This window comes from Acanthopagrus latus, chromosome 8 (genome assembly GCF_904848185.1).
Source record: "Acanthopagrus latus isolate v.2019 chromosome 8, fAcaLat1.1, whole genome shotgun sequence".
In the NCBI taxonomy this organism is placed as follows: Eukaryota; Metazoa; Chordata; class Actinopteri; order Spariformes; family Sparidae; genus Acanthopagrus; species Acanthopagrus latus.
The window spans coordinates 30,466,537-30,485,384 of record NC_051046.1 but is presented as its reverse complement, the minus strand read 5'-3'; the positions used below and the strand labels follow the sequence as shown (position 1 = coordinate 30,485,384).

The window sequence follows — 18,848 nt, the reverse complement described above, 5'->3', positions numbered from 1 at the left end:
AAAGCAACAGCGACGAAGAGCGATGCGGAAAGCCAGCAAAAACCAAAACGCATTACTCTCTGGTGAAGAAGAGAAAAGGAAAAACACCCAATATGAAAGGAAAAAATACAGCAGCTGTCCAGAATTTAGGAGAAAAAAGCTCCAAGCACAAAGGAGAAGATATGCCCAAGACAGTCTCCATCAGAAACGGCGATTACTGTCCTTCAAACGTTACTATGACAACGTTCAAGATAAGAAGAAAGAAGAAGTCGTCCGAAGATACAGGGAAGATGCTGCTTTCAGGCAACAACGGAAGACTTGCATTACAAAGAAATACAAGGAAGATGCCACGTTCCGCACCAGACAAAAGAAACACATTACAGATAGATACCAGTCAGATGCAGCGTTTCGGAGCAGACAAAAATTTGGCATGTCAAAGAAAAAGCCAAAAGAAAAAGCAAGATTTCAATCTTAGATATCACAGTGATCCAGAATTTAGACGTCGTTTTAATCAACGTTGTAACCAGCAGAGAGGAACCAAATTGGCCACAAATGCTGCCTTTAGCATATTTTACAAGATGCAGAGAGCGCTTAGAATCAGGAGAAAATACAGACAAATTGTGCCCCACCGCCCCCAGCCCCTTATTGATCCGGTGATGGAAGCAGCCATAGCTGCCTTTCATGAGTCCATTAGACATGGACCAGTTACATTTGTAACAGAACCATGTTTCCTAATCAGGTCAAAGAATGCAAAAGACAAAAATATTGTAAACACGCAAAAGTCGCAGCAGGAAACTATGTTCACTTGACAGGAAACTATGTTCACTTTTGTGACAGTGACTGCTCTACCCCTTGCTCTGTGCCACAAGAAAGACTGCATGAGTGGATATGCTACACCTGCGACAGCCACCTTAGCAGAGGATGCATACCACCCATGGCAGTCGTAAACAATTTGGAATTGGCGCCCATCCCCCCAGAATTGGCTGCACTTAATGTGCTTGAGAGGCAGCTGATTGCAAAAATTTTGCCATTTGCAAAAATTGAGAGAGACAGAGAGCAGTCCACGGAGCTGTCGTGTGCATTTCATCAGAGGTGGAAGCGACGAATAAACACCACAGATCGGGAGCACTTCTTGAGGCGTAAGCTGCAGGTACGGGCTATAGCCTCTTGAGCGCTGACCTCTCTGTGTTTAGAGTAGGCCTGCATAATTTGTTTCATTTCATCGCGCTTGTTAACACCAGATGTCTTAACATCTTTGACGACGTTCTTAAGGAATTCCGTCATCTCGTGCTCCGGTTTCGCTACATATGACATCATGCACATGATTCCTAGATCTTCCGCAACAGACAATAGAAACACATTTGAGGTAGATACAAGAAAGATGCCACGTTACGCACCAGACAATAGAAACACATTTGAGGTAGATACAAGGAAGGATGCCACGTTCTGCACCAGACAATAGAAACATATTCGAGGTAGATACAGTGAAGATGCCACGTTCCGCAACAGACAATAGAAACACATTTGAGATAGATAAAAGGAAGATGACACGTTCCGCACCAGACAATAGACACATTCGAGATAGATACAAGGACGGATGCCACGTTCCGCACCACTCAAAAGAAACACATTCGAGATCGATACAAGGAATAGTTCCGCAATAGAAACACATTCGAGATCGATACAAGGAATAGTTCCGCAATAGAAACACATTCGAGATAGATACAAGGAATAGTTCATAATAGAAACACATTCGAGATAGATACAAGGAATAGTTCCGCAATAGAAACACATTCGAGATCGATACAAGGAATAGTTCCGCAATAGAAACACATTCGAGATCGATACAAGGAATAGTTCCGCAATAGAAACACATTCGAGATAGATACAAGGAATAGTTCATAATAGAAACACATTCGAGATAGATACAAGGAATAGTTCCGCAATAGAAACACATTCGAGATCGATACAAGGAATAGTTCCGCAATAGAAACACATTCGAGATCGATACAAGGAATAGTTCCGCAATAGAAACACATTTGAGATAGATACAAGGAATAGTTCCATAATAGAAACACATTTGAGATAGATACAAGGAATAGTTCCATAATAGAAACACATTTGAGATAGATACAAGGAATAGTTCCGCAATAGAAACACATTTGAGATAGATACAAGGAATAGTTCCGCAATAGAAACACATTTGAGATAGATACAAGGAATAGTTCCGCAATAGAAACACATTCGAGATAGATACAAGGAATAGTTCCGCAATAGAAACACATTCGAGATAGATACAAGGAATAGTTCCGCAATAGAAACACATTCGAGATAGATACAAGGAATAGTTCCGCAATAGAAACACATTCGAGATAGATACAAGGAACAGTTCCGCAATAGAAACACATTGGAGATAGATGCCAGTCAGATACAGTGTTTCAGAGCAGAAATTTGTCATGTCTCAGAGATACAACACGGATCAAAGCTACAGCCAAAAGGAAAAGCAAGATTTCAATCTCACATATCACGGCGATCCGGAATTTAGTCGCTTTAAGCAACGTTGTAACTAGCGGAGAGGAACCAAATTTGCCACAAATGCTGCCTTTAGCACATTTTACAAGATGGAGAGAGCGCTTAGAATCAGGAGAAAATACAGACAAATTGCGCCCCACTGCCCCCAGCCCCTGATTGATCCGGTGATGGAAGCAGCCGTAGCTGTCTTTCGTGGGTCCATTACACATGGACCCACATATATTTGTACCGTTTGTAACAGAACCATGTTTCCTAATCAGGTCAAAGAATTCAAAAGACAAAAATACTGTAAACACGCAAAAGTCGCAGCGGTATGCTTGACAGGAAACTATGTTCTCTTTTGTTCCGCACCAGACAATAGAAACACATTCGAGATAGATACAAGGAAGGATGCCACGTTCCGCACTAGACAATAGAAACATATTCGAGATAGATACAGTGAAGATGCCACGTTCTGCAACAGACAATAGAAACACATTCGAGATAGATAAAAGGAAGATGCCACGTTCCGCACCAGACAATAGACACATTCGAGATAGATACAAGGACGGATGCCACGTTCCGCACCACTCAAAAGAAACACATTCGAGATAGATACAAGGAATAGTTCCGCAATAGAAACACATTCGAGATAGATACAAGGAATAGTTCCGCAATAGAAACACATTCGAGATAGATACAAGGAATAGTTCCGCAATAGAAACACATTCGAGATAGATACAAGGAATAGTTCCGCAATAGAAACACATTCGAGATAGATACAAGGAATAGTTCCACAATAGAAACACATTCGAGATAGATACAAGGAAGGATGCCACGTTCCACACCAGACAATGGAAACACATTCGAGATAGATACAAGGAAGGATGCCACGTTCCGCACCACTCAAAAGAAACACATTCGAGATAGATACAAGGAATAGTTCCGCAATAGAAACACATTTCGAGATAGATGCCAGTCAGATACAGTGTTTCAGAGCAGAGATTTGTCATGTCTCAGAGATACAACACGGATCAAAGCTACAGCCAAAAGGAAAAGCAAGATTTCAATCTCACATATCACGGCGATCCGGAATTTAGTTGCTTTAAGCAACGTTGTAACTAGCGGAGAGGAACCAAATTTGCCACAAATGCTGCCTTTAGCACATTTTACAAGATGGAGAGAGCGCTTAGAATCAGGAGAAAATACAGACAAATTGTGCCCCACCGCCCCCAGCCCCTGATTGATCCGGTGATGGAAGCAGCCGTAGCTGTCTTTCGTGAGTCCATTACACATGGACCCACATATATTTGTACCGTTTGTAACAGAACCATGTTTCCTAATCAGGTCAAAGAATTCAAAAGACAAAAATACTGTAAACACGCAAAAGTCGCAGCGGTATGCTTGACAGGAAACTATGTTCTCTTTTGTTCCGCACCAGACAATAGAAACACATTCGAGATAGATACAAGGAAGGATGCCACGTTCCGCACTAGACAATAGAAACATATTCGAGATAGATACAGTGAAGATGCCACGTTCCGCAACAGACAATAGAAACACATTCGAGATAGATAAAAGGAAGATGCCACGTTCCGCACCAGACAATAGACACATTCGAGATAGATACAAGGACGGATGCCACATTCCGCACCACTCAAAAGAAACACATTTGAGATAGATACAAGGAATAGTTCCGCAATAGAAACACATTTGAGATAGATACAAGGAATAGTTCCGCAATAGAAACACATTCGAGATAGATACAAGGAATAGTTCCGCAATAGAAACACATTCGAGATAGATACAAGGAATAGTTCCGCAATAGAAACACATTCGAGATAGATACAAGGAATAGTTCCGCAATAGAAACACATTTGCGATAGATATAAGGAAGGATGCCACGTTCCGCACCAGACAATAGAAACACATTCGAGATAGATACAAGGAGGGATGCCACGTTCTGCACCACTCAAAAGAAACACATTCGAGATAGATACAAGGAATAGTTCCGCAATAGAAACACATTCGAGATAGATATAAGGAAGATGCCACGTTCCGCACCAGACAATAGAAACACATTCGAGATAGATACAAGGAGGGATGCCACGTTCCACACCAGACAATGGAAACACATTCGAGATAGATACAAGGAAGGATGCCACGTTCCGCACCAGACAATAGAAACACATTCGAGATAGATACAAGGAACAGTTCTGCAATAGAAACACATTCGAGATAGATGCCAGTCAGATACAGTGTTTCAGAGCAGAAATTTGTCATGTCTCAGAGATACAACACGGATCAAAGCTACAGCCAAAAGGAAAAGCAAGATTTCAATCTCACATATCACGGCGATCCGGAATTTAGTCGCTTTAAGCAACGTTGTAACTAGCGGAGAGGAACCAAATTTGCCACAAATGCTGCCTTTAGCACATTTTACAAGATTATTCATCAACAGGCCCCCCACTATTAATTGCCACCAAAAAGAGGATCAAGATGATGCAAATAGAGGAGCAGAAAAGGGCCTTATGGATCCAGGCACTTCGTTCAGCAGTTTGACAGACTTTGCCAGTGCAGCTTAACTTGCGAGCAATACTTTGCCGCCGCGCAGCGCCTGGCAAACACCCATGTCGTGATGCTGAGGCGCCATCCTAATGATTGTTGGGTTAATGCCTACAATCCTGATTTGCTTAGACATGGACATCCAGTACGTCATGGATGACTACAGCCGTATCATGTACATGATGTCATATGTAGCGAAACCGGAGCACGAGATGACGGAATTCCTTAAGAACGTCATCGAAGATGTTAAGACATCTGATGTTAACAAGCGCGACGAAATGAAACAAATCATGCAGGCCTACTCTAAACACAGAGAGGTCAGCGCTCAAGAGGCTGTAGCCCGTACCTGCAGCTTACGCCTCAAGAAGTGCTCCCGATCCGTGGTGTTTATTCAGACCGACGAGGAAGGTCTGAAAATGAGTCACCCTATGAGTAGACTGGAAAGAATGGAATCCGGATCAGTGGATGTATGGATGTCGGGGTTGCCTGAAAGTCAGCAGACCTCTCACTCGAGAGTTTGAACGTATGTGCCTGGCCGAGTTCACGTCAGACTATGAATGCCATTCCATTGTTGAACAATGAAGGATTTATTCAAAAGAGAACCATAGGAAAACCAGCAATCATTAGATTTACTGGCTTCTCTGAGGAAAAAAGATTTATAGAAGATTGCTGAAACTTTATCTCCCACATTGATCCGACGCCGATCTGAGGGATAAAGCGTACCCCACCTATGAAGAGTTTTATAAGTGTAGCAACAAGTGGGGTATGAGAGTAGAGGAAATAGTGAGGCACAACAAAAAACGTTATGAGGGCCAAGGAAAAAACATGGAAGCTGTGTTTCAACAGCTTCAGGTGTGCGGTCCTCTCGCGAATGCTTGGAACTCTTTTGCGCCCGAAGTTGAAGTTGACCGGCTGGAGTGCCTGGCTGAATGTGAACCTCGCGATCAGGAGCAAAACGTTGAAGATGTCCCAGAATTCGGCACTAAGAAGGATAAGGGGAGCTCTATGCCTAGAATAGATGCTCCAGAGTTGAGTCCAGACTTTGTTAGGAAAATGTACCAAAGTCTGAACGAAACTCAGGCTTCCGTTTTCTACACTGTTCGACAGTGGTGCTTTGAACTAGTCTGGGGCCACACACATCAGGCAACACGTTGCACTCCATTCTCAAATTACCAAGGTCCTTGATGCCACCTTATCAAGGTCTTGGGAATGCACTCGACGAAGTCAGAGCAACACTGGTGAATGCTGAGATTCTCATCATCGATGAGATATCCACAGTCTATGCCCACGTGCATTGGCGATTTCAGCAGATCAGGGGTAATCGGAAGCCATTTGGAGGCATGTCTGTCCTTGCTGTAGGTGACTTTTATCAACTGCCGCCCCTTGGTAAAGGCAAGCCACTGTGTGTGTACGAGGAGACTGAGTTTGATCTCTGGAAGGATAACTTCAAAATGGTCACCCTGACAGAGATCATGCGACGGAAAGAAGATCGAGCTTTTGCTGAACTCTTGAACTGTCTCAGGGAGAAGCAAAAGGAAGATTCTTTGTTAGATGAAGACAGGCTCTTGCTTATCCAATTGGTCTCCCTGGTTAGTTAGGGAGTGTGCCAGCTGGGCAGTGAAATCTGTCCTTCCATCGGTGTACTATTTGTTATTTTGCCTTTTTTATTTTCGAGGCAATCCTGGGTGGAGACATGTTTCTCTGGTGGGGGCGAGCATTTCAGGGCCTTGGTCATTTGGCTGAGATTTACTGAAGTTTTGCTTTAAAGAAGCGTCAAGCCCAGCACATCTCAGAAGATAGTTAGGTTTAGTTTGGAGTTAGGCAGGTACCAGGGGGCTTGCTTGGATAATCATTTGCACTCGGAGATTTGCTCACTAGTGATTGATGTCATTTATTTCACTATTTGGTCTTGTTTAGTCTTTTAGTGTGTTTAGTCTTATGTAATTGTTTTTCAAATGTATGTTGTTGCAGTGGCATGTCTTGGCTGGAAATAGTTTAATCTTATAATGTTAATGTGTATGTATGTATTAGTTTATTTTAGAATGGGGTCAGCAACTTTTTTCATGTTCTTATTATCTCTTGAGATGATGAACGACTCGGCCAGTGTGTTAAATGTTTTGTAATTAATAATTTTGTAAATGCCTTTAAACATTTTTTAAATATATTTATCATGTATTTATTGACATTGTTTGTAAAATCTTAACTCATGTTGTTCTCATCTATTTAGATGAGAATGGCATGTGTAAGATATAATGTAAGCTGCAATGTAATAGCTAAGCTCATGTAAGAATTACATAAGCTAAGCTTATATAAGTTATCAAGTAATTATGTAATTTAAGGATGTATATTTAATGAATCATGTATTTTTTTATTATTTTGTATCATGTAATGTAATTGTTTGTTTTTTTTATTGTGTTTTTTTTTTGTTTGTTTGTTTTTGTTTTTTTCTGCTGGGTTGTTGTCACTACATTAGCTACGCTCCTGCGCTACATTAGCTAAGCTAATGATGCGCAGGAGTGTCAGGGAGGGAGCTGAACATCCAGCTGAGATGCAGACCAAGCTGCATGTCAAACCAGGTGCATAACAAAGTAAGTATGTCTCTTTTTTTAAAGTGATTCACTTGCATTGAGTGATTTAACTCAATGATGATGTCATTGTCTTTCTAGGATGATCCAGTCAGAAGGACCCTCTCTCCAGCAAAGACAACAACCCAGAAGAAAATAAGGGAAGTAATATTTCATTAAATTCTCAGCTTTCACTTCAGATGTTTACATCAATCTTTTGAACCTGTAACTAATTTATGTCTTTTAAATCTGGCAAAATTTACACAGACTACAGGAAGAAGACCTCCAGAGGACTGCAGCAACAATAAGGGAAGTAATGTTTCCTTTAATTCTCAACTTTCACTTCAAATGTTTCCATCAATCTTTGAAATATATAACTAATTGATGTCTTTCAAATCTGGCAACATTTATACAGACTACTGGAAGAAGACCTCAGAGGACTGCAGCAACAATAAGGGAAGTAATATTTCATTGAATCTCAACTTTCACTTAAAATGTTTACATCAGTCTTTCGAACCTGTAACTAATTAATGTCCTTTAAATCTAACAAAAGTGATCCAGGAAGAAGACCTCCAGAGGACTGCAGCAAAAATAAGGGAAGTAATACTGTTTTCTCTTCAAATGTTTACGTGATGATTTTGAACTAATTTGTGTCTCACTCTCCACTGAAGAGACAACAACTCTCAGACTCAGGATGAAGACCTCCAGGAAGAAGGCCTCCTGTGCTTGTTTTTTGGAGAGAAATAAATATCATCTCTGTTACAAGATGTCAGTGTATGCCTGTTGAATTATTAATTATTTGTAAGTTTAGTTTTAGTTTGTAACAAGGAAAAGATGAAGACGCTGAGAATGAATGGTAGGTGGTGAAATGAACACATTGTAGCATTGCATTGTAGTATCATAGCATTGACAATCCTCATTTCCCATTGACAGTGAATGGGGCTGAGTGAAGAAAATGAAACTTTGTTTTTCAAACATCGACATCTCTGGCATACTTTAACCTGGGCACACCATTCAAAGTTTAAAATGTAGATACAAGTCCAAACTAGAAAAATTTGTATTTCCTGCGAAAATACAGTGTGAATGCTGAAGGCCGAAGGGAAATCTGCTGAATGTACTGCTGAAAAGATGAAAAAGCTGAAAAGCTGGAAAAGTTGAAAAGTTAAAGGCAGAAAGAGCTTAAAAAGTTGAACCAATTGATAGCTGAACAGTTTCTGTAGCGGAACATGAAGCAGAATGTATAAAAAAGCTGCAAAGGCACAAAGATGAATATTTTTAAAAGATGAAAAGGCAGAAAAGCTGAGGATGGCAGAAAGAACATTTTCATATCTGAACATGAAGCAGAATGGTTGAAGGAGTTGAAAAGGCAGAAAGATGAATATCAGAAAAAGCTAAAAAGCTGTAGAATAAGAGATCTGAAAGAGTTTAAAAAGGTGAGAAAAGACTGAAAAGGCTAACAAGTTGCAGAGTAAGAGGGGAAAAAGAGCTTTAGATAGGTGAGAAAAGACTTAAAAGACAGAAAGAGCTTAAAATGGCTGCATCGTCTATGTAAAGTAAAAGATGTGGGATCCAAATCCGGTTGAAGAGAATTCTTTCTCCAGTGTTCCAGCTGCTCTCCAATCAAGTGATTGTGTCACTCACTCTAGCTCACACAATACACGTGCATTCTACAGATACACATGCTGGAGAAGTAAAAAAACGTAACTGTTAGGGCCAAAATATCTATATGGTGAGTGAGGGGAGACAAACGCGAGAGACAAATCAGGTACCGTCTGCTGTCTTCCAGAAATTTAGGCTCAAAGTTAACATTGCGGCTTATGGGGCGGCTTAGTGACTTCTTGTCGCTCCAGGGCTTCCACATCCAAAACTGTAAGTCGTACATCTGAAATGAGACCATCATCTGAAAGCCAACAATATTTCCTACATTTCTGTGTATACATTGTCCATGTTGAGTGAAAGGTTTTGGATCTAAATCAAGCTGAAGAGAATTTTTTTTCTCACTTTTGGAGCTGCTCTACACTCTGGGGTGCAGCAGTTGATGATGTCACGCACTGTAGCTCACGCAATACACACCCATTATAAAGTCAGAAGAAGGGCTAAAAGTTCTTCAAACTAAAACTGTGATTAGTCCAAAATCGTACAATATCTTTAAAATATCTTTAAAAACAGTCAAGGTTTTGTGACTCTTTTAAAGTTGGAATGGTGTCTCTAGCTCAAAGCATGAGGGAGAAGAAGAGGTTGAAAGGCAAGGATTTTTGAAGAGGATTTGAAGCTTTTCCCATTTGCGGCAATGTTAAATTTTTTTCATAAAAAGCTGAATTTATGAAAAAGTTGAAAAGCTGAAAAGCAGAAGGCTGAAAGCTTAAAAAGCTGAACGTTTTAATAGTGTAGAGCAGCTCCAAAAGTGAGAAAAAAAATTATCTTCAGCTTGATTTAGATCCAAAACCTTTCACTCAACATGGACAATGTATACATAGAAATGTAGGAAATCTTGGCTTTCAGATGATGGTCTCATTTTTCAGCTCCTTTAAACATTCCACTTCATGTTCAGCTTTGAAAATGTTCAACTTTTTAAACTCTTTCAGCCCTCTTCAGCTTTTCTGTCTTTCCATCTTTTGAAATATTCATCTCTCTGCATTTTGAGCTTCTTTATACATTCAGCTTCATGTTCAGCTACAGAAACTGTTCAGCTATCAGCATGTTCAGCTTTTTATGCTCTTTCTGCCTTTAGCTTTTCAGCTTTTTCAGCTTGTCAGCAGAACATTCAGCAGATTTCCCTTCGGCCTTCAGCATTCACACTGTATTTTTGCAGGAAATGCAATTTGTCTAGATAACTTTACTCATTATCTGTGACAAATAAATTCTAGCTTGGCCTAATTAATATTTCAAATTGCATTTTACTAAGATGTGGACGCAGCAGTCGGACATGGCAGCAAGTCAGAGCCAAATACAAAACCATCATTCAAAGTGGTATGTAGCCAAGCTGCCCCATCATTTTGTCAATGTGTGGATAATATACTGTATCCCATTTTATTTTAATATCATCACTATCTTAAGCCAACATGAAGAAGAACGAAAAGAGGAAGACTGGAGGGGGCCCAGCTCCACCAGAATTCACAGTGCCTGAGGAGCTGGCCCTCTCCAACAATGAGGGTCATCCAATAATGGAGGGCATCGAAGGGGGGCTCAAGTCAGACCCGAGTGCTGGTGGCTCACAGGACAACCTTTTTGTCCATGGTATGTAAAGAGTAAAGTACTTAACATTTGCTTTCGGCATCAGGCAGGAAATCCACTGTGTAATTTCAGGTGTAGGAGACACCATGGTGCTGCTGCCGCCAGGGCAATTTCCCTGCACCACCCCAAGGTAGCTGTCGCAGCAAAGTGTCAGGTATTTGCATTTGCTGTGATCAGCCCATATCATGCTGACCTCTGAAATCATTCTTCAGGTTGAAACTGATGACCAGGAGACGGTCTCTGTGCTGTCTGAGAGGCGCGAAGTAGGAGTGCATTTTTACGTACTCATCTTAAGTAGGCCTACACATAATGACGTGACTAAACTTGGTGGATATCTTTCACAGGAAGATGATCTACACCCTCTGCCCACAGCCTCTACCTCTGCGTCTGGCCTAGGGAGGGAAAGAACTGTAAGGGTTGTATGAAAAGTTAAACAATATATGACTAAGATAAAGGTGTTGTAAAAAGTAAAACTGCTTGATTAAACATACCAGTGTCCTTTCAACCAAGACAATTCATACAGACCACAGATACACCCTGTACAGAATATAAAAGGAACTTGGAGCTGGACAATGTGAAAAAGGAACTGGGATTAAAAAAACTGAAACTGGTGATTGAAATCTTGGAGTTAAAAAAAAGGTATTCTAGTAAATGGTACCTTTTTAAAATGGTTTGATAGCATGACATTATGCACTAATGCCCTTTTCTGTCTTTTTCTTCCCAGCAAATGCAGACATTGCCAAAAAAAAAAAAAAAATGAATACACATTCAGTGAATGACTCTTTATTTTTCACACCATCACTGGCGGGTAAAATATTCGGCAGTAATTGCCTGCTGGACGGCTGCACAAGTTGTGATGTCCGTCACTGGATCAATTCTATCAGCTGCTGCTACCAATGGCACATGAGGGGTTTGTTCTTTCCTTATCATTGCGATGTTGTGCAGCACCACACATGCAGTGATGATTCCACACGCATGCTCAGGATTAAGTGCTGGGCACAGGCGTACCCTCTGTCCCCCGCAAGCAGTCCACCAAAGAGGCCTAACGAAGAGAAAAATAAATACTTTGTCATTCTCAACAATTAAAGGAGTGAAAAAGAAGAAGAAAGGATTATTTACCATATAGCTTACCTTGTTGTAACTGGTGACCCAGTGCAGACTCGCGTCAACTGATGGTCACAAGTCATCTGTTAATGGGATTTCTGGTTAAATTTAAAGAGAGCACTGCACAATGGGGGAAAGCATAAAGAGATTCCTTTAAAAAGACCTATAATGCCACTGGATATTTCATTCATGTGAAAAGTCTGTCTAGACAATATTGTGTGCCACTGATAAAAGCCTATACATTCACTGTGCATGTGCCATCGATCACCTGCAGAAATTATTTTTGAGATTTCACCTGCACATTGATGCTGTGGATGGATATGCAGTTGACATAGTCAGCCTCATATTCCCCCAGGGGCCCCAAGATGGGTACATGTGTGCAGTCCACAGCACCAATCATCCTGGGGAATCCTAGTTACATACACTCACCGGCCACTTTATTAGGCACACCTGTCCAACTGCTCGTTAAACGCAAATTCCTAATCAGCCAATCACATGGCAGCAACTCAATGCATTTTGGCATGTAGACATGGTCAAGACAATCTGCTGCAGTTCAAACCGAGCATCAGAATGGGGAAGGAAGGTGATCTAAGTGACTTTGAACGTGGCATGGTTGTTGGTGCCAGACGGGCTGGTCTGAGTATTTCAGGAACTGCTGATCTCCTGGGATTTTCACGCACAACCATCTCTAGGATTTACAGAGAATGGTCCGAAAAAGAGAAAATATCCAGTGAGCGGCAGTTCTGTGGGCGAAAATGCCTTGTTGATGCCAGAGGTCAGAGGAGAATGGCCAGACTGGTTCGAGCTGATAGAAAGGCAACAGTAACTCAAATAACCACTCGTTACAACCAAGGTATGCAGAAGAGCATCTCTGAACGCACAACACATCGAACCTTGAGGCAGATGGGCTACAGCAGCAGAAGACCACACCGGGTGCCACTCCTGTCAGCTAAGAACAAGAAACTGAGGCTACAATTCGCACAGGCTCACCGAAATTGGACAATAGAAGATTGGAAAAATGTTGCCTGGTCTGATGAGTCTCGATTTCTGCTGCGACATTCGGATGGTAGTGTCAGAATTTGGCATCAACAACATGAAAGCATGGATCCATCCTGCCTTGTATCAACGGTTCAGGTTGGTGGTGGTGGTGTAATGGTGTGGGGGATATTTTCTTGGCACTCTTTGGGCCCCTTAGTACCAATTGAGCATCGTTGCAACGCCACAGCCTACCTGAGTATTGTTGCTGACCATGTCCATCCCTTTATGACCACAGTGTACCCATCTTCTGATGGCTACTTCCAGCAGGATAACGTGCCATGTCATAAATCTCCAATCATCTCAGACTGGTTTCTTGAACATGACAATGAGTTCACTGTACTCTAATGGCCTCCACAGTCACCAGATCTCAATCCAATAGAGCACCTTTGGGATGTGGTGGAACGGGAGATTCGCATCATGGATGTGCAGCCGACAAATCTGCAGCAACTGCGTAATGCTATCATGTCAATATGGACCAAACTCTCTGAGGAATGTTTCCAGTACCTTGTTGAATCTATGCCACGAAGGATTAAGGCAGTTCTGAAGGCAAAAGGGGGTCCAACCCGGTACTAGCAAGGTGTGCCTAATAAAGTGGCCGGTGAGTGTATATTATAGGCTATATTAGATTTCATTATGCAAGCAAGTAATACTGTTGATGTAGAGGGGTATGAATGTACATTACCAGATATATTATAGAATCCTTCCTTAACAAGCATTGTGCTCAAATGACTTCAGAACACTACAAACATATTCAGCTTCTCAGTAAGAGCACGAACCACTGTGCGGATGGTGCAACACCCAGTGTTCTTGCTCAGATTTTCTGCATCACCAACTGAATGTAAATAGGTTCCCGTGGCAAAAAAAACAAGGGCTACACAAATAGTTTGCCCGACAGTGAGCACACAGCTTCTTCAAGTGGCATTCCCGACACTTGTATGTGAGCAAATGAACCGTATTCCCTCGGCTGAAAATCTATATCGCTCATAAAGAATTTCATCAGGAAATGCCAGCAGATCAGTGCAATCTCAAAGAAGCCGCTCATGTTATAGCGCTGCCCAAATTATTCTTGCTCCCAGGTCCACCGGGTTCTCAATGAATGGTGATGCCATCTCCGGATGAGTTACACCGTGAAACAGCGGCGCTTTTATAGCCCATTTTAAGCTGAAACTCTGAACATAAGTTAAGAGCATAAGAGCTAAGCATAAGTTACCATGGTGATCTAGCCGGGTTAAAAGAGAGCCACCTTTGTAGTACAGGGAGGCCTGGCTTTCGACTCAACATACCTCGCTAACCCACTAAACTGGCTTCGCAGTACACCCCGTGGGTGAGTTATCATACTGTAACATACCACAGAATAGCTGGGGCGTTTATTTGGGACCAGGTGGCAATTTGAGACAAGCGTTTAATTCCTTCTTCTCAAAAATCCGGGATGAAAATGTCACGAGCTTCGCCAGCTTCTCGGTGAATTCTCTGGCATCCTTCTGCAAGTGAAGTTGTTGCAGCTGAGGAAAAGGTTTATCCAACTAGCACTCTCGGCAAACTTGCGGCAAACGTGTCCGTTTGTGTTCTGTAAGCAGGTACTAGGTACTACGTAATAGGTTCATGGGGTCACACGGACCCATTTGTATGTGACACACCAGTCTATGAGTGGACCGAGTAAAGCATGCAATGTGCCAAACTGCCTCCTGAATATTCTTTATTATAACAGGTCAAACCTAGTTATATAACATGGTGTCAGAATAAAATAACTTAGGGAAGGAGAAGAACTAAACCTGCGGACGAGCGAGTCGTCGAAGGAAAAAGAAAGAAAAGAAAAAGATGCAATGGGAGCAGCAACCAGCAGCAGCGGCGCAGCAACCAGCGAGAGTGGCGGCACCTGCACCGCTAGCATTGCCACAGCTAGCTCCACCAGGCAAGTTCGACTTCTCCAATGTAAACGAATGGCCGAAGTGGATAAAACGCTTCGAACGCTACAGGATGGCTTCAGGTGAATGCTTTCATGTATGCAGCCGGCGATGACGCCGAGGATGTAATGAACATGCTAACGTTAACCGAGGTGCAGAAACGTTCCTACAAAGATGTAACGGAGGCTATCGAGAAGCATTGTGTTAGCAAAAGAAATGTGATCTACGAGAGGGCACGTTTCAACCGCCGAGTCCAAGAGCCCGGCAAGAGCGTGGAATCATTTTTAACTGCTGTGCATGCTTTGGCCGAATACTGTGAATTTGGGACTTTAGGAGAACAATTAATTAGGGACCGAATTGTAGTGGGCATTAGAGATGCCAAGCTGTCTGAAAACTTGCAGCTAGATGCCAAATTAACACTGGAGTCGGCAATGACCAAAGTTAGGCAAAGCGAAGCAGTGAAAAGGCAGCAGCCTGCTATGCGTGGGACGGAGCCCATGGCGGGAAACGTCGAGGCCATTCACAGACGGCCAGCTAGAGAGAAAGGATCGGCGAAAGACCAGACAGCGACGGGGCAGGCAACGGCGTGCGGGAGGTGCGGAAATGCACAGAGGCACCTGTGGAAGGATTGCCCTGCTCTTGATGCGGAGTACAGACGGTGTCACAAAAAGGGCCACTTCGCCAAGAAATGCAAATCCAAAGGCGGAGTTCACGACATCACAGAGGAATACACGGACAGCGTGGAGGGAGAGGATTACCTTTTCCTGGGAGAAATGGTGTCAGGGGGAAATAGCGAGTGGAACGAACTGCTGCAGCTGAATGCCGAAAAGACTGTTTAAATTGGACACGGGCGCAGCGGTGACAGCTATCCCAAGCAGCGCGTTCCCCCCCAAAAGACACGGAGCTCTGCAGGCGACGAGAAAGGTGCTGTATGGACCAGGAAACCACAGACTGGAGGTGAGAGGCTGTTTAAGGGGCCAATTAAGCATTGAGAACAGAGAGACTGATCAGGACATTTATGAAATTGAGAAACTGTCTAAACCTCTGCTAGCCTGCCTGCAATTGAAACACTTACCTTAATTCAGTGCCTCCACACAGTCAAAACAGAGCAGAATGACATTATGGCTCAGTACCCCAAAGTTTTTAGCGGCTTAGGCAAATTAAAGGAGCCATACAAAATTGAGGTGGAGCCAGGGGCAGTCCCCTTTGCGCTGTCATCTCCACGGCACGTGCCACTGCCTATGCATGACAAGGTGCGTGCAGAACTCAAGCGCATTTCTCAAGCGGTCATTTCAAAAGTGACCCAGGCTACACCGTGGTGTGCGGGCATGGTGATAGTGCCCAAAGCTTCAGGCAAGATCAGGCTGTGTGTTGACCTGAGGCACCTGAACAAGTGGGTGCAGAGAGAAAGACACATCCTGCCAGCAGTAGACCACACACTGGCTAGCTTGGCAGGGGCAAAGGTGTTTACAAAGCTAGATGCAACAAGTGGCTTTTGGCAAATCCCATTGTCAGAAGACTCCTGACAACATTAATCACACTGTTTGGCCGCTATGCATTCAACCGGCTGCCATTCGGTATCTCCTCAGCCCCTGAGCACTTCCAACGCCGCATGTCACAGATGCTGGAGGACTGTGACGGGGTAGTGTGTCATGCAGATGACATACTCGTCCATGGCAAAGACAACCAAGAACGTGACACACGGCTCCATCAGGTGCTAAAGAGACTGGAAGCCGAGGGCTTGACTCTGAACGACAAATGTGAATTCTCCAGAGACAGCATCATGTTCGTCGGCCACCACGTCTCAGCAGATGGGGTGGCACCAGATCCTGGGAAAATAAAAGCCATAAGGGACATGCCTGCTTTGTTAACTTACCGTGCTACACCACTGGAAAATGGTTACACCCCAGCGCAGCTCCTGATGGGGTGACAGCTACGCACTACCATCCCCCAGCATCCAGTGCACCTGCAGCCACGTTGGCCAAACATCAAGGGCGTCAGAGCATCAGAGAGACGGGCAAAGGAGAACCAACACCGCAACTACAATCGTCGTCACCAGGCCCATTCCTTACCAACACTTCGTCCTGGCCAAAAGGTGTAGCTCCAGAGAGAGGAGGTGAAAGGTACAGTCGTGCAACCAGCCTCAACGCCTCGGTCCTACATTGTACGGACTGATGAGGGACTGATGAGGAGAAATCGCACACACTTGCGTGCACTTCAACCACACTCACAACCACAGGTAACACAGGCACAAACACCTGACACACACACAAAGCCAAGTAAAGCTGACACACCTACACCCACTCACACGCCGCGAAATCAAAACACATCCCATTCAGACAACACACACTACATTACATCTTCAGGCCGAGTCTCCCGTCCTCCTGTCCGCCGTTTGGACCTGTGAAGAAGAAGGAGAAAAAAAAAGGACAGGGACTGGATAGAGAAAAAAAAAGACTGGGACTGAAAAGAAAAAAAAAAGAAAAAAGAAAAGATAAAAAGGGGGGGGGGAGGGGGTAAAGAGAAAATTGTTTGTTCAATGAAAAGAATGTAAAAGACATTGTGTTTATGTTCTATGAGAGTCTTAAAGAACAGGAGTAAGAGTAAATGACGTATTTTATGAAGTTAGTCTTCACATAAATATGAGTTTCAGTTCAGTTTGCTGATGAGATTATTGTAAATCCCGAGTACTCCCTAAAGTGGTATGTTAATGAGTTAACGAGATGTTTATGTGTTTATGTTCATGAGTTTTTCATCTAAGAGGGGGAGGTGTTCTGTAAGCAGGTACTAGGTACTACGTAATAGGTTCATGGGGTCACACGGACCCATTTGTATGTGACACACCAGTCTATGAGTGGACCGAGTAAAGCATGCAATGTGCCAAACCGCCTCCTGAATATTCTTTATTATAACAGGTCAAACCTAGTTATATAACATGGTGTCAGAATAAAATAACTTAGGGAAGGAGAAGAACTAAACCTCCTGAATATTCTTTATTATAACAGGTCAAACCTAGTTATATAACAGTTTGCTAATCACCCATCCCCGCATGTTTATCTCAAGCTCCTCGCTAGCCTTCTTCCTCCCTCAACCAGGCAGCCTGGCCCTGTCGCTGAAGCTCTATTGTGTTTTATCACCAATCTCTCACGTTCTTGACTGTGTCAACAGAGAAACGTCTAGGCACAGCAAATAAATAAATAAATAAATAAATAAATAAAACAGCCGTCCATCGGCCCATTATTGATTGGCCAACTGAGAAAAATCCCAATACTCCCGATGGCCAGTCCACCCTGCAATAGCAGTTCTCTCAAGTGGCTGTGCGTGTGTCTAAGCATGTGTGTGCGTGGGCGCATGCGTGCATTTAGTATGCATGGCCGTGCGCTTTTTTCACCATGATGTTACGCTACTGACAAAACTACATGAGTTTTTACTTTATTACAACAAACTTGTCATGACTCCGGTTTTTGTTTGTTCTTGTATCTGTTTTTTTTGGTTTCTTGTATTTGATTTACGTCATTGTATCATGTCTTGTGTTGTGTTTTTGTTTTTCCATGTCTTCTGTCATGTGTTTGATTTTCCATGCCCTCATGTGTCCTTTAAGTTTCTCCTATGTTCTTCCCTCTGGCTCCCTCTGTCTGTTGTCTTGTTCCCTCCTGGTCTGTTCCTCTGTGCTCCTCCCCCTCATTATCACACCTGGCTTCCTTCCTCCTCTCTCCTCACCTCTTCCTCGTCATGTCATTGGTGTCTGTGTATTTAGTCTCTGTGTTTCCCCTCACTCTTTGTCTGGTCATTGTTTGCTGTTTCCTGTCTTCTGTCCGCCCCTGTTCATGCTCCTGTTCATGCTCCTGTCCATGCTCCTGTCCAGGCTCCTGTCCCGTTTGGTATGTTTTTGGTTTTGAGTTTTCCATGTTTGATTTGTACTTTGCCTTTTTCTTTTGCACTTTGTTGA

At 43.0% G+C, this 18,848-nt stretch overlaps 1 pseudogene; it reads right to left on the bottom strand.

The window, feature by feature from the left end:
- Positions 1-11,610: 11,610 nt before the first annotated feature.
- Positions 11,611-18,472, bottom strand: LOC119024217 (annotated as a pseudogene).
- Between the last annotated feature and the right edge of the window lie 376 nt (positions 18,473-18,848).